At 49.3% G+C, this 17,055-nt stretch overlaps 1 protein-coding gene across 2 annotated transcripts in view; it reads left to right on the top strand.

Moving 5' to 3' along the window:
- Positions 1-17,055, top strand: part of Gnao1 (G protein subunit alpha o1) — a 160,942-nt gene that overhangs the window by 68,980 nt on the left and 74,907 nt on the right. The window lies entirely within an intron of this gene.

The following is a 17,055-nucleotide window of genomic DNA, read 5'->3' as shown; positions in this document are numbered from 1 at the left end:
AGTGCAGGAGGAGCAGCTAGGTTTGGGTGAGGACAGCACCACTTGGGAAGACCCACAGGATTTGGGTGCTCCTCTGAACTAGCGCTGAGGGCCCTAGCAATCTCGAATGTGGTGAACAGTCCTGCTTGATCTGTACATCAGAGGCAAAAAGCCATGCCTTGCGCTTGGGGTGAATGGGACAGATGTTTATGGAATTCAGCTTCGATCTTGAGATCCCTCTTTGAGCTTATCCAGTGCTGGGAAACCAAATGATCCACTACCACATCCCACCATCTCTGCCAGTTCCTTGCCACTCATACACCATCCCATCCTTGTGAACATGTATGTTGGAGCAGGAAGCTGTGTGGACACAGAAACGTCTTTGGATGGGTATCAGCAGGGATGGCCATGGTAATAAGAAGCAGATATGAGTGTGATGGTGGCAGGACAGGGGAAGGGACCTCCCCATCCTTCCATTCATTGTTCATACCTTGTATTGGATACCATGTGTCTGGTGCTGTGCAGAGCAGAGCTATGCTATGAAGCTGGAACAGTATTTAAGGAGGAGGAAGATTTGCAGTTAAGCCATTGTGACAACAGAAATTTCCCCCTTCTTCTGGGTTGTCAGAAGTCTCGCTAGAATGAACAGGCTGCCCAGACCAGCCTTGCTGTGAATGTGCTTGGAATCCTCAGTATTCCTTGGAAGTCCTGGTTGTCATGCACTGTGAGTGTGAGGAGTATAGGCTCACATGCACTTCCTGACCACACACATGGTCTCAGGAGATCTGCGGACTGGTCTTCTGCTCTTTAGCACGGGACAGGCACAGACAGCTGTGCAGCTTTTTCTGTGCTGGTGCTGGGGTGAGATCTTTACATACCCATCTCAGGTGTGGACAGCTAGGAAGCCTCAGTGCACCACCAGCCTCTGAAGGGATGAACAGACACTGGCCATTCCTGGCCTTCACCAGGACCATTTTGACTGCTCAAGTACTACAAGCAGGTGGGAGGGAGAGCCTGGACAATGAACAAAAGGCATCTTTTCCTTTACATCCTCCGGAAACACACACCTAGAGTCTGACAGAGTGAACAGACCGCCAAGATGGAAGCACAGCCCTCCTCAGACCGATTGTCGGCTTTAGGCGCCATAGTCATTCAAAGTCCCAGTGCTACCAGATGCCCGCAACAGCCTCTGAGAAGGGGCCCAAACCCACCAGGGGAGGAGGACCACCTCTCCTTCTGTTGTCCCACAGCTAACAACGCCACCCACTGAGCCCCAACTCCTACAGTCGGAGAGAGTCTTGTGCAGGGTGGCCCCTGCAGCTGCAATGTGTGCTTTGCTTTGAGGGCCAGGATACACACCCCCCTTGAACATCCCTCGAGAGGGAGATCGATGTGGGAACCCACAAAATGATTTTTATGGACTCTCTGTTTCAGGCATGACCACACCATAATGGTTATTAATGAGGAGCTTCTGCTTGAGAAAGGCTGGAATGGGAAAGCCAGGAGGCTGCGGCCGCACTGTTTAAACCCACCCCCCAGAGTGGCATCCACCAGCAAGGGAAGAAAAGCTGGGGACTGGGCTTTGCTCCATCCCTGACTGTGTTGCTCTTGGTCTGTCTAGCAAGGCAAAGCTTTACCTGGACCTCTTCCTTATTCTCTTTTAAAGGCCAACCAAAGAGCACAGCAGGCAGAAGAATGTGGCTCACACTGCCCTCAGGGAGGTAGGGTAGGGTATAACCATGCCCTCTGTCCTCCAAAAGTTGGCATGGAAACTGACCATTGCCCTTGCGTTTGGAGAAGAGATTAATTACTCCAGAAAGAAATAAGCAATCAGACTTCCTTTTGGCAAACTTCTCCTTAAACACTTCCCCCAGGGGTATTGAGAAAACAAGATTTTCCCCCCAGGAGCCCCTGTTTGGGGTAACTGGTGCCTTTTACCATGTTCACTACTAGTCATGAGCTGAGGAAGCCTCTTTTCATTTAACCCTTTGTTTGAAAGCAGCACCTAAAATGGACCTCCCTCCAGGGCAGTGCTTAGACTTGGTGGCAGATCTACAAACTATTCCCTGAGTGGCTGCCAAGCAGCCTGAACCAGGAACCAAGACAGGGACACTTTTCCTCCCCACTTTTCCTGCAGGCCTGTGTGGTGTTCTTGGTGTTTGTCCCTGTCTAGCCTCATGGTAAGGAGAGGAAAAGCAAGTCCTCATTTTAAAAACGAAACAAAACAACAAAGGAATGGAAAGGACCTCAAGCCTCTGTCTGTCCTGTAGGAGAAAGGACAGGGATGTTGCTGAGGTCTTTAACGATTGGTGTTGGGGGGAAAGGTGACGGTGTCTGGGAGCAGCTGGTGCCGGAAGCGCCTCTCAGAGGAAGTCACCTGCAGTCTGTCATAGGGCTGCTGTTGTAAGGTAGGGATGGAGCTTCCGCCTTCTTCCAGTGTCACGTCCTCAGGAGCATGCTGTCACCAGACACCACCTCTCAGATCAGCAAATCTATTTGGCTAGTCTAGGTTTCAAAGAAACTTCCAAGGATGTGCAGCTTCACTGCCAGCAAGAGTCATGACTGCTAATCAGAGAGATGGCTCGGTCGGTCGTTAAAGTGCTTGCCAGTGTGGTGCTTTGAATAGGAATGGCCCCAGAGGCTCGTGGGTTTGAATGCGAGGTCACTAGGGAGTGGCAATGCTAGGAGGTGTGGCCTTGTTGGAGGAAGTGTGTCACTGGGGGTGGCTTTGAGGTTTCAGAAGCTCAAACCAGGCCCAGTGTCTCTCCTTCCTGCTGCCTGCCGATCTGGATCTAGACTCTCAGCTCTCTCCAGCACCATGTCTGCCATGCTCCCACCCCCACCCCCACTCAGGACACTAATGGACTAAACCTCTGAACTGTGAACCAGCCCCAGTTAAGTGTTTTCCTTTCTGAGAGTTGCTGTGGTCATGGTTTCTCTTCACAGCAATAGGAACCCTAACTAAGACACCATGCAAGTGTGAGGACCAGAGTTTGGACCCCCAGAACCCACATAAATGCCAGGTGGGTATGGAGACCTGGGAAGGCAGAGCCGAGGGATCTCCATAATGAGGTAGCTAAGGAGACTAGCTGCATTGATGAGCTCTGGGTTTGACACTGCCTCAGTTAATAAGATGGAAGATTATCAAGGATGATTACCAATACCAACCTTGGGCCTATATCTGTACACTCACACAGGTAAAACATGCCTACACACACATGTACACATGCATACCACATCTACACACAAGAAAATGGCAAAAGAATCCTGATTACCAGTAACTGAAACCCACTCCCACTTGTCTGAAACATGTTGGCTTACATACCTGAGCGGCTGAAGCCATACTAGCCTCTGGCATCTCTGGATCCAAGTATGGGCTGGACTGACTGACCAACAGAGGATGAAGGACTCATTCTTGGCACTCAAGTTAGGGGCGAGTGAGACCTTAATGTGTGAGGGATAACAGTTCCTTTCCTATTGAGATTCTGTTTCCAAGGGAAAAAAGAAGCTGAGCAAGAAAGAACAACAGATGTCCGCTGCAGCCTTCGCTCGCCATTTGCAAAGCACAAACTTGCTTATGGGTATCTGGGGTGAGTCACCTACCAGCACACTCCACAGTTAGTGAGGTGTGCAAGAGTCAGAGCAGCCCCCTGGGAGCCCTTACATAGACCAACCCACCCTACCTGGTCTCACTCAACCTTTTCCACTTGTCTGAAAAGAAGGTATTTGGTAGTCTGAGATGGGTAAAGCCTTGTCAGTGAGGCCAGCAGGCTTTCAAAGTCTCTTCCCTTTTGCCTGTGGTGCAGAATTCATCCAGGGCTCCTGAGTGAGGAACACAGGCTTTTCAAGCACATCCAGACAGGGCACATCCAGAAAGGAAGGTCAGATGAGCAAAGGCTCAGCCTTGCTGGGGCACTTTCCGTGAAATGGGCAGAAACGGCCATGCAGCGCCCAGTGATGCACATTAACACTCCACGGCCATGAAGCGCCCAGTGATGCACATTAACACTCCGTAAACATCGCAGCCCAGCACTCCACTATGTCAGCAGTTGAAGATCACCAACGGGACGCTCCGACTGGACAAATGGGAAGCCAAGAATGTCACTTAGGTGTAGGCAATGAAACCAACATGGAACGAATTAGCCTCACTCACAGGCCCTGCGCTGTCTTTAAGAAGTTCTGACTTTATATGAAGCATTATAAAGGGCTCAGACTCCATAAAGCTCTCAGTAATCTCCTTGCTACAGGACCGGTAATTTCAGTCGAGTTTCAAAGAACAGTCTTGGGTATTTCCAGAAGCAAGCATAGAAAATGTAGCAACACTATCCTTCTGTCCTGACCCTAAAATACCCTACAAGGACCCAGGTGTCAGGAGCTGGGAGCAGAGAGTAGGTAGCAGCACCAAGAAGAGGGCAGCAAAGTTTAGGTCTCGATGGGGACAGCCCCTCGGCACTGAGGTGAAATGGACTGACAAACAGGAATGCGCAGTGGAGGGCAGCCTGAGAGGTCTTCATCCATCCTGGCTCCAGACGTAAGGCCTGCCTTCAGAGGTATGTGGGATTGGCACCTTAGACTATGAAGACTGCCATCCATGCCTATTAACCTCTGTATTCAGCCGGAAACTGCGGTCCGTGAGCAAGAATGAGGATATGTCTCCACCCTCATAGGGCTCATATTGGCATGTCAGGCAGTAAATGATATGCAATGCTAGGTAGACAGATGAGGACATGCGTTCAGAGGGGAGAGATGGGGGAAATAGTGGGGCCTGAGGAAGTGACCTTTTGAGCAGAGCCATGAACACATCTCTGTTGCAGAGAGGCTTTTTGGTCCATAAGAGCTCCCTTCAAGACTTGCCTTGCATGCACCTCCACATTTCCAGAGCTATTACATCCTCAAAGGCAGCATGTGGCAAAGATGTAGACACAGGCATGACCGTGGAGTTGCATCAGTCTGAGACACGGGGCACCCCAGGAAGTGGTCACAGTCTGAGACACGGGGCACCCCAGGAAGTGGTCACAACCAGCTTTAAAGCCAACACCCGACCTGAGAGACTGACAGGACACAGAGGAAATGAGCCCAGAGCCCCAGTGAATTGTCTATGTTAGCTGCTCCATGGCAGAGCCCAAACTAGATCTTGGGTCTTGTGGGTCAGGGTATGATCTACTGCTATCAGTGTAATGTTTGTTCTAGTGACTGAAGTGGAGGGTGGTGAGGAGGCCAGAGGTGTCCTGACAGGAGGTAGACAGAGTTCCAGAAAGCTCTGATTTAACACGAGCTGATCTCCAGGCCCTGGCTAAAGATGCTGGCCTTTGAAGGGTTCTTCTGTTTCACATGGGGTTGACAATGTATTAGTGACCATTCTGTAGAACCCCAGTTCTTCTGCCTTCAGGTCCAAGATCTGTAATCTCTACCGCAAGGCCAAGGCCCCAGGTGCAGACCAGCAGTTGCACTAGGAGGATGAAAGGGGCTGCCCCTCACCCCCATCCCTACCCCACCTGGAGCGTGGGGGAAGGGCGGATCTGTGTTCTTCCCTAGTGAGGGCAGCAGAGGCTGTGCCCTGGAGTCACAACAAGTCCCAGTCTTGTTCCTGGCTCTGTCTGGTGACAACTGGCAGCTGACATCTTTGCTTCTGGCTAGAGTTGCATCTTATTAGAAATGGCATCTTTATAATAGATTTCTGCAAGTCATTGTCATCAGGACATGTCCCTTGTTTGTGCCAGTTGCTCCCCTGGGGATTGGTTTGCCTATTGCTATTATTTTAGAACTTCATTCTATATTTTTCTACTATTAGCATGCCAGGCTCTCTATATAGCACTAATTACTAAAGGACTTTTTTATTTTTTAAATAATTTTTCTCATTCCATACATATTCACCATTAAGCCAGTAAGGTTTTAACTGGATCTTTTATCTCTTAAAATTGCCAAGGATCCTATTTGTACTCAGACTTTATTACAGTCCAGCTGGGAGGCCAAGGGTCAACCAACCTCCATCCACACAAACTCTGCTGCTTTTGCTTCCCCAGGAGAAGCATGGCAGTCAGTTCCCCTGGCAACTAGATCTGAAAGTGGCAAGGGGTCACATCCCAGAACAAACTTCAATGGATACTGGTGGACTTGGATGATAATTCATGGTCCATTCAGATGATGGACTCCATACAGCCAGTGATGATTCCAGGATGATGCAAAGCCACGTGAGGAAGCCTAGCCAGAATGGATTGAGTTTGATATCTATGCTCTGTAACTCGCACCCCCCCCACACACACACCAGTACTCAGCAGTGGCCCTGAAGTCAGGCTCAGCCATATAGTCTCAGCTCTGCCTTCTAGCACTTGGCTACTTAAGAAACACTTGTCAGCCGGGTATAGTAGTGTGTACCTGAAATGTCAGCACTCCAAAGGCTGTGGCACAAATGCAAACCTGAGGTCGGCCTAGGCTGCACAGCAAGACCCTGTCTCAAAGGAAAGAAGACTTGTGTAAGTGAGCGTGGTATTCATAGTGAACTGAAGCCACAGTGGAATGCCATTTTGGGAGCAGCTATGCATGTGGACCCGGGCCAGCCTGTGGTGTAGCTCCTCCCCAAGGCAGGGTGGTTGGTGGCTGCTATCTTCCTCCTCTTTTGCTCAGCTGTGTGGGTTGGACTCCATAAGTGTTCCCAGAACAGGCCTTCAGACCGGGCTGTGGAGTCAGGGAAAGAGGAGGAGAGTTGCCATCTCAAAGTGCTCTAGGACTGGAGCAGTGGCACAGGAGGGAATTGAGATGGCTTGGGAGGTGCACAGATGAACATTTATTTTAGTAGGTGAGCATGGCTTGACATGTAGTTAAAAGCCGAAATGTACCTAGCAAGTTAGGCATAGGTGATTGGGCCCCGGCTGAGCTTTCAGACCTGTCCCTCTGCTCTGTCATTTCCTCCATTCCAGTCACTCCGGAGTCTCTCCATTGCCCCAGCATACAGGGTACCCCCAGGATGTCTGCACTTCCTGTTCTTTACCTGAAACTTCTTTTACACACTGTCTCTTCCTGTTAGCACTGTTAGCTGTTAACACTCACTCTTCTCCGAGCCTGTCCACACATTGTACCCTGGGGCCTGATGGGGACCTCTTAGTCCTGAATTAGGCAGCCAGGTCAACTCCACGGTCCTTTAGGGGAAGCAGCTGCAATGGCACTGACCATTGATGGCTGGAGAATGGTTCATTCAGTAGAGTACTTGCCACACAAGCATGAAGATCTGAGTTCGGATGTGCATGTCTGTGCTCCCAGTGCTGGGGAGAGGCAAACACACAGAGCCCTAGAGCTAACTGGCTAGGAAAGTAATTGATAAGCTCCAGGCTCAGTAAGAGACTCTGTCTCAAAAAAAATAAGATGGAGAATGATAGAAGACCTCCTGAGGCTCTGGCCTCCACATGCACATACACAGTACATGCATGTGTGTATACACACCAAAAGACAGTTCCAGTAGGGACAGGACAGAAGGGCTCTAGGTGGAGCACTTCCCCCTCCTGTAGAGCTTTCCCTCTGCGGCGCCCAACTCCAAGTTGCTCTGCTGGTTCCTACCAGCACCTCTAGACATGGCTGCCATTTGTGATGTCCCCCCACCCCCACCCCACTGGGTCAGCTTGCTCTCACCCCTTCTTCTTAAGAGTCAGCAGAGTTTCTATAGTAGAGAATGTTTGAGCCAGACTCTGGGCAGAATTCATAAGGAATCATTCCCCCCGAGCATGTGCACTGCTCTCATCCAGTCAGCACTCATCCCTCTTACCCCCAGAGACCTCACGTCTGCACACACCTACTGTATCTGGATTGCTCCCCCCAGCCCAGCCACTCCAGATCCGCTGTCAGCACTGCTCCAGGTAGGCTGGCCCTAGCCAGAGTATGAGCCTTTTGGTTACCATTTATTCTTACCACTTACGGTTTGAATGTTCAGCTTCTACAGAACTCCTACTAGAAGCAGGCTTCATGAGTGTAGACACCGTGAGTGTTGACTTACTCTTGAATCCCCAATGTTGATATTTTGTCTGGCACATAGAAGGGACCCAGATAATCCATGAAAGTAACTAAGAGATGAATTAATAGAAGTAAATACATAGACCTTGGAACTGTCAAGTCAAGAGAATCTGTTTTGCAGATGGGTCCATGTTTTTCTCACCTGGGATCTCCCATCATCCTCAGCTCCAGGGCCATCAGAGGCCTGTAGCACAATAGAAGGGCCTCTGGGGATTTTGTCCCTGCTCTGTCACAAGCTGGCTGTGTCCCTATGGACATAGCTCTTATCTCTAAGCCACAGTTCCCCACATGTGACCTTGGAGCAGAACCTTTTCTGTGGCCCAGGCAGAGGGCATCATGGTGAAAGCGTGAATCTGTCATTACGAGGGTTGACTTGTCAGTTCATCGGTCATCATGGGCTCCTGTGCCTCTTTGATCTTCATTCCCGTAATGGTGGGCATTTAGCATCATTAGCATGGTATGGCTTCAGCTCCTTCATTGACTCCTCCCACTGAATATACAGGCAGGAGGCCGGGGAATATCTGTAGGGAGGAGCTCTGTGGAAAAGAGGAAGATGGGCAACAGAAACAGTTTGGGACCCGGAAGTAAAACATCTTTGTCAGAGGCATGTCTAAACATTCCCCTTTAGTCTTACTGGATTGAACTAAATCATGTGGCCACTCTTAGCTGCAGGAGAGACAGGAAAACAGCTCTGTGGGTGAGGACAATGGTTGCTATGTGGCAGCCCCCATAGCTAATGCATACACCTATCACTGCCCTTGAAAGATACCATTTTTAAACTGTTGCCTACATGTTTTCATCATTAGCCTTATTTTGACATCAGTGTGAGTCCCCAGAAGGCAGGGAACTGGCCCCATAGGCCTGGCAATGAGTAGGCCCCCATGTCAAGCCAAACCCAGATGATGGTGTCGGGAGACCCCAGCTGACAGCGCTTTACCCTTCTGCTCTTGTTCCTGTCAACATGGTCACCATGTTAAACATAAAGTATTGGTTCCCGCTGAAAAATAACCCACTGTTGCAGGTCAGCAAGAAGACTCAGCAGGTGAAGGCACTGCTGCCCAAGCCTGGAGAGCTGAGTTCATCCCTGGAACCCACATAAGGGTGGACGGAGAAAACGGACTCTGCTAAGTTGTTCTCCGCCCTCCACATGTGTGCGGTGACACATGTGCCCACGAAGCATGTGTGCACATGCACACACAGAGATAATAATAATAAACCTTTAAGAAATAAAGTGATCCTGGGCTGGAGAGATGGCTCAGAGGTTAAGAGCACTGATTGCTCTTCCAGAGGACCTGAGTTCAATTCCCAGCAACCACATGGTGGCTCATAACCACCTGTAATGAGATCTGGTGGTGCCCTCTTCTGTATACATAATAAGTAAATAAATCATTTTTAAAAAAAGAAAGAAAAGAAAAGAAAGTGATCCATTCTTTTAGATGCCAAATGCACATTTTTAAGACAGAAACAAACAGAAAGAGACAATAACAAAGCCCTGAATGCTACCACCAAAAGTGATGGCTGCTGTAGGCTGTGCCCCAGCCTATCGTCCTCCTCCTCCTGCTCTCCACAGCTCCCATGCCCTCTCCCCCTGTAGTTCTCTAAGTGTGGCTGCACAGGACACCCGCTACACCATACCCAGTCTTTTCATCCTGTCCCCCTGCCCACGCCCAGTGTTCTAATGGGCTCTGTGGAGCCCCTACATGCTAGGAACTTTCTGTTCACTGTTTAATTGTACACGTGTTCTATGAGGCCAGGATTGTCATTGCCCACCTAATAGGGAGGTCCATGGCTCCAGAGTCACATTCCACTGCTCATTGGTTAATGAGGCCAATGGTGATTGGACACCATTATCAGTTATCAATGAGACAAACAGATCCCAGACAAGTGTCTTATGAGGTTCCATCCCTGTTCTGACACTTGAATATCATTAAGATGACCGAAATGGGAAGTCAGGTTCCCAACCCTAAGTCCTCCCAGGATGTTCACTTGATAAACAAGCAGAATCTCCATGCCTGCTCACCTCCCTTGCCCACTGGAGTTTCTCAGCCCCCTGTCACCTTTCTGGGAGTGGAAGTCCTCCAGGGCTCCCCTATGAGGTAATTCTCTCATGACTGTGACCCAATACCAGACAAAAGAGTTTGAAAGGAGGAAGGTTTATTTACTTCACTGACAGCAGTGCAGTTCATCAGAGGGAGGAAGGCATGGCAGAGGACATGCCTTGGTCCTTGGTGGCCAACCAGGAAGCAGAGAAAGGGGAACGGCGATGGTCGGCTGGCTTTCATCTTTTGTCCAAGACCCCAGCTCATGGGGTGTTGCCACCGACCTTCAGGGTGTGTCTTCTCCTCAGCTAACCTCTCAGGAAATGCCCTCACAGATACATTCAATGGTGTGCCTCATTGATGCCCCCTCTTAGAACCAACTGCATGCCCTCTTCTTGTGGAGGACAGCAACAGGACAGCTCCTGGGTACCAGATGTACCAGCAGTCACTGTGGCTGATGCTCTCCTGCCCATGCAGCTGCTCTTTTGGTCCTGACCACAGCACAGTGAGAACAGTTGACAGCCAGCAGTTACGGGAAATTACCACATCACACAGCTAGTGCCTGGCACCACCACCCCCACCCCCCACCCCCCACCCCCGTTTAAATCATTCAAGGGTTGTAGCAGAGGATGGTGAGACATGGCAGGGGAAAGGGACCCTGCATCCAGCCCAGTGATGGAGCTGTGTCCCTGTAGCTTATGACAGGTGTTCACAAACCTCCAGAAATGAAGGAAAACAGTGTGCTGGTACATTTGTCACCGTCTCAAAGTGGCCCATGATTCAGAGAAAGGCTGCCAGGCCAGATGATTGTGTGAGGTCCCTTCCTGCTCCCAAGCCTGTGGTTCTGTGACCATATAAGGCCTCTGTGCCCAGCAGTCTTCCTGCAGCTAAAAGCAGCCCCACCCAGGGAGAATTGCTGAGAACAAGGAAAGCCAGGTCTGGGCCTCCTGCAGGATCCCAAGGCAGAGTCAGTGTAGGGAAGGCAAGGGTCCACCACTGACTGCCTCTTGCTGGGAATTGGTCACCTGCTATGGTCAGCGACCCTGTCACCATCCCTCTCCCTCCATCTACCCTCAAGACCACCTGTAGCTTGATTTTTTCGCCTTGCCCACAGTCAGGACAAATCTTTGTCACCCGCCAGTCCCACAGCCGCTCAGACCCAACCAAGTAAACACAGAGACTTATTTTGCTTACAAACTGCATGGCCGTGGCAGGCTTCCTGCTAACTGTCCTTATCTTGCTAACTGTGCTTTTATCTTAAATTGATCCATTTCCATACATCTATACCTTGCCATGTGGCTGGTGGCTTACTGGCGTCTTCACATGCTGCTGGTCATGGCGGCGGCTGCAGTGTCTCTGGTCATGGCGGCGGCTGCAGCCTCTCTGGTCATGGCGGCGGCTGCAGCGTCTCCTTCTGCCCTTCTGTCCTTTTATTTCTCCTCTCTGTTAGTCCCACCTATCTTTCCTGCCTAGCCACGGCCGATCAGGTTTTATTTATTAACCAATCAGAGCAACTTGACATACAGACCATCCCCCAGCACAGCCAAGTGCAGACCATCTCAAACACCTGCACTCAGGCCCATGGTCCTAATCATCCTCTATACGGACCTGCTGGGTAACGCCACAAAGAACCCAAGAAGGGCTCCCACAGGACATACAGAACATCCCACAGCAACCACCTTCTTAACAGAGTTGCCAGGAGCCAAGAGTCCAGCTGGCAGTTTCTATCCATAGTTGAATACTCAGGCTGCAGTCAGCCTTGTCTGGTCAAACTCCTCTTCCCATGGCTCTTCTGGCTTGGTGACCAGGACATTCTCTCAGAGTTCCTGGGTTTTAGGTTTGCACTGTGAGAAATACCTTGGCTTCCATTTGATGCCCTGGCTCTGCAGGTATAAAAAGTGTGGTGGATCCCTACCCCAGGATACACGCACACATACATGTATATTCACACATGCAGACTTGCCTGTGCGCTCCTTAGTGGAATGTGTCTTGTACATTTGTGTACACACTGCTGATGGAGTGATGCTTCCACATTCACCGTTTCTATGCCAAGAACTATGAAGAGGGAGGGGAAAGATGGATGAAACAAGATCCCAAGGCTGGGGTAGAAACAAAGAATTGACAAGCAAATATGCTGAGAGGTGATCTCAAATTATTGTTATCAAGTTATAGAACATTTTAATCATGAGTTGGATGAGTGACAGAAGCTCAAGTCACATAAGATTATGCAAAAAAATAAAGACTGTTGTGGCTTGTATCAGTCATATCAGTAGGGATAGAGTTCGTTTCAGGCATGGATGGATCTAGGGACCACATGACATCACTGGGACTCGATTCTGTACATTCGCTTGGCAGTTCTGTCTAAGGCTTCGGCAGGACATGGAACTACTGGCTGTTGCTACATGTCTCATGGGGTCTTTCTTCTGCTTTTCAGTCCCTAATCTTGCTATCTCCAGGAGCCAGGCCTGAGCCATCCTATGTGACTAAACTCCCTGGGGTATACCTCTGAGGGCTCTCAGGAGCCCCCTTTCCTTCCTTTCCAGGACCTCAGAACATTAGATAGGCACTGCAATCCTCATGTGTATATGCACACACACTCTGTATATGTGTGCATGTGTGTGCAGTCTGGGAGCCTCTGGAGGTGAGAGCTTAGGGTTAGGGAAGCTGCCATGCCCCTCACCATCTGCCCATGGGTCACAAACAAGACCTTAGATGCTGCTCACCAGCTGTATGGCCTCTGCGAAGTGGCCTGACCTCACTGGGCCTGTTTCCTCATCTGTAAAGAGGAGCTGGTGGTGTTTATCAAGCCCAGGGCTGCTTTGAAGATTACAAGGAATGCAGCAGGTGGAGCACTTAGCATAGGGTGCCAACCTCAAACACGGGCTGCCTCTGTGCCAGAACCCAAAGAAACTGTATTTGGAGGTTGGCTTCAGAATGAGACCGCTATTCCCATTGGCTGCTGTTTGAAGTGTCTTCGCTGTATGTGGTCTCTCTTGCTTTCTCTCTCTCTCTCTCTCTCTCTCTCTCTCTCTCTCTCTCTCTCTCTCTGTGTGTGTGTGTGTGTGTGTGTGTGTGTGTGTGTGTGTGTGTGTGTGTGTGTGTGTGTGTGTTTTGGAAACAGGGTCTCTTGTAGTTCAGGCTGGCCTTGAATTCCTGATCCTCCTGCTTCCACCAGTTGGGCTGAGATTACAGGCATGCTCTGCCATAGCCATCTGACTTCCCAGAACAACTTGCGAATGAGGAAGCCATGCCTGGGCAGATGGTCATTTACCAGGGCTGCACACGGTTCCTTAACAGCAGAGGTGGTATTGGATCAGGCCTGGCTGTCACATGAGCTGCTGCCGTCGCTGCTCTGCCTCCCTGGAATGACATGAGGAGACAGAAAATAAGAGGACTTTCTTTGATATTCACAGAGATCAAATCCTGAACTCAGAAAGTGGGGGAAGAGGAAGACTCTGTGAGAAAATGTCCTGGGAAGCTTTGCACTGCAGAGCTTGGCCCTGGAGTCTGGATGATGAGCGACACTTTAACTGCTGTCCAGTGTGGACCACAACATAGTCTGTGCTCTGCAGGTCTTATGACTGTTTAGTTGGGGATGCTGTAAAACTTTACCCCCGGAAGCCCAATTTAAGCTAATATTTGCCAGTGTGACATTATAGGACTAACACTCATAACTTTTGAACATGTGCCCCACATTGCATCGTTTCTGCATTTTTCTTTTGGGTCACCCCAGACCCTAGGCTGACACTTGATGAGGCAATAAACTGCATGTTCTGGGGGTGGATCAGGCATGGTTGGAAGGACTGGTAGCTTGGAGACTTGGGTTCTGGCCTTAGCTCTATCATGGATTTGCTGAGAGAGACTGGGCCAATGGCTTCATCTCTCTCAGCCTCAGTCTCGTCTGTCAAATGGATATAATGAAAACCTAGCCTTCCTATACCTCAGTGGTGAGTGTGAAGATTCGTGTGGGAAATGATGGTTCCAACTCCGTAGGGAAAGAAGTCCTTTAGCCAGCCAGGCATCTGAAGAAGGGTTTCCCCATGCAACCTCTTTGCCAGAGAAGTTTTTATGTGACCCCAGTTATGTAAATATATAAAATAGGCAAACAAATCAAATATCTAATGGTAATAAGTCATTTTACAAGTTTAAAATTAAATCATATAATTTTACCATTTATTAAAGGTTAAAACAAATTTTCATTATTTGTTATTAATAAGATAAACATGCGGAGCTGGAGAGAAGGCTCAGCAGTTAAGAGCACTGACTGCTCTTCCAGAGGTCCTGAGTTCAATTCCAGACAACCACATGGTGGCTCACAATCACCCATAATGAGATCTGCTGCCCTCTTCTGGTCTGCAAGGACACATGCAGGCAGAACAATGTATACATAATACATAAATCTTTTTTAAAAAAAATAAAGTAGATATGCTTGTTTAACTTTATTCATAAAGAATTAGATCTTGTCCATACTTGAGACTACAAGATGTTGTGTTTGCTCTGAAATTCCCATGTGTAATCACACAATTTTGTGATTGTAATTGACTTTTGAGTCATGTGCCACTTTTCCACATGCACCTTCTGCATGGACCCCCATCCTGTACATTATGAGAAGTTTTGCGCGCGCGCGCGCGCGCGCGCGCGCGTGTGTGTGTGTGTGTGTGTGTGTGTGTGTGTGTGTGTGTGTGTGTTATAAGGTGTTTTCACCCTTTTCTCTTTCTCCTCCATTTGACTAGTTTTTGTTGCTTTGTCTTCAGGTTCGTCAGTCTTGTGCATGTCTGATCTGCCAGTAATTTCACCCTTGAGAACAACTTTTATTTCAGCTATTATTCACTTTCTGTATCTTCCATTCTCTCTAAATGATACTCATCATACTTAAAGTAGATGTTTTGCAATGCCATGTGTTAATTCTGCCATCCGTATCACGTCCGCATCTACTTTAGTTGGCTAGCGCCTGTCTTCGCTGTGAGCCACGCCTTCCCGCTTATCTGCAGAGCAGGATTTTTCCCACTGGAGGGTGGTACCATGCACATTACTCTGCTGAGTGTCTAGATTTTGCCATCCTCCTTTAAAGGCTGGTGTCTTTCGTCTGTTGCTCTTTGGGGTAACTGAGTTAGTTGTGGGCAACTATATCTCTCAGACTTGCTTTCTAGCATTGTCGGGAGGGACATAAGGGCTATCATAACCTAGTTGCTGTGGTCTCTGGCATCTCTGCTGAAGGCTCCAGCAGCCCCCAGGGACTCCACTCTAGCATTTGGGAGATTCATCTCCTGGCCTGGGGAAGTGCTGGCAAGTGTTCAGTCTCCGAGCCCCTTGAAGCTCATTCCCTCTCTTTGCCCTTCTTTGTGAGCTGTGGAGTCTCATCTATTCAGCCAGTGACCCCCAGGCACCCCACACAGATGCCAAGAACTCGTTCTCTGCAGTTTCCTCTCGGTTTCAGCTGCCTTGACTTTTGCGCGCTGACCCTCATCTCTGCAGTCCACCGTTGGGACACACTGCTGTCACTTGTTCTCTTCTTGGGCTTTGCGCAGAGAGCTCGTGTTTCCCTGTGGGACTCTCTGGGGTCACACACCTGTGGCCTGTGTGAGTCCATTCTCCATCAGGAGGGTTTTGCAGGACCTGTGAAGATGGCTCAGCACTTAAGAGGAATTTCTCTTCCTGCAGAGGACCCAGGTTCCCTTCTTAGCACTCACAAGGCAGTTCACAATTGCCTGTAACCCCAGTTCCCAGGAATCTGACACAGTCTTCTGACCTGAGGGGGCAGTAGGCATGCATGTGCTGCACTTACATGCATGCAGGCAAACACTCATAAAATAAAATGTCTTTCCAAATAAAAAGAAGCTTCTATAAAAACACAGCACTGATCAGACCCACAAAATGGCCACACAGATGCTGTGCTCTGCTTCTTGGAGAAGCTGAGAAGGGAGACCCACAGCCAGGGCTGACTCCCGCTTTGGTGCAGGATTGCTGGTGTCCGGATGACCAAATGGTAATACACCCGTACAAAGGAAGCAGTTACTGAGACGTGCTATGACGTGAGCAAAGAACCAATCACAAGCACACACACAGACCATACCATTCCATCTGTATAGACTGCCCCAACTAGGAAATTTATGGCAACAGTGTAGATTAGTGGGTTTAGGATTGCAGTGGGAATGCAGGGTGGTTGGTGATGGGTACAGGGCTACACTGGGCAAGGGGGAAAACATTATACAGTTAAAATGCAGTTATGGTTACCCAGTCTTGTGAATTTGCTAAAACAATTATTGAGCTTCATGGTTTAGGCAAGCAGACTGTGTAGTATATAAAATGAATCTCAATAAAGCTGTTTTCAAGATGCTTGTCTGTGGTGTTCTCCAGGACAGAAAGGAGGTAATGAAGGCATAGAGAGGGGCCTTGAATAGGGAGGAAGGAAGGCTAAGCTCTCATGCTGGATCCTGTGTGTGTTAGATGTGCCATTAATTCCTGTTCTGGATATGTGGCCTTAAACTGGTTCACAAAGTCTATCAAAGCACAAATAACCTCCGATGCTGTCCCTAAAACTTGTCTGCTTTTTCTTGACTTCCATTTAAGACTCTTCTTGCAGTTTGGATGTGATTTCCTCTTTCCAGGATTCCGTCAGCTCTGAGCTTGTATCAAAGGCTGCCAGAGGGTGTCACACTGCCTCTGATCTGTGCTGTCCCCTGTGCAGACTCTGTCAATGTTGAGATTCAGCAGAACAGGGGGACTGGCTAATACCAGCTGTGGAAGAGTTGAAAATGCCCTTTGCTGGTGTTTCTGCTGGGGTGTGTCTCTTACCTGTGCATGGACCAGGCTGGTTGTTTATTTAAGCCGGGCATACCTTCATTAAAAGCACTGGGAGTGAGCTGTGGGTGTGGCTGCCATCTCCCCTTGGAGAACTGTCCTCACCTCGCAGTACATTGGAGCCTGGGTTTGGTCCCCACCAATGGAGGGGGCGGGGCTTGGCTGAGGGCTTGAGATTGTGTTGCAGGGATCTTGAGTAGGATTCTCTGAATGCATACAAGTCGGGGCCCTCCAC

This window comes from Peromyscus maniculatus, chromosome 5, assembly GCF_049852395.1.
Source record: "Peromyscus maniculatus bairdii isolate BWxNUB_F1_BW_parent chromosome 5, HU_Pman_BW_mat_3.1, whole genome shotgun sequence".
Taxonomy (NCBI): Eukaryota; Metazoa; Chordata; class Mammalia; order Rodentia; family Cricetidae; genus Peromyscus; species Peromyscus maniculatus.
The sequence above is the reverse complement of the archived record's forward strand: the minus strand, read 5'-3'. Positions and strand labels throughout refer to the sequence as shown.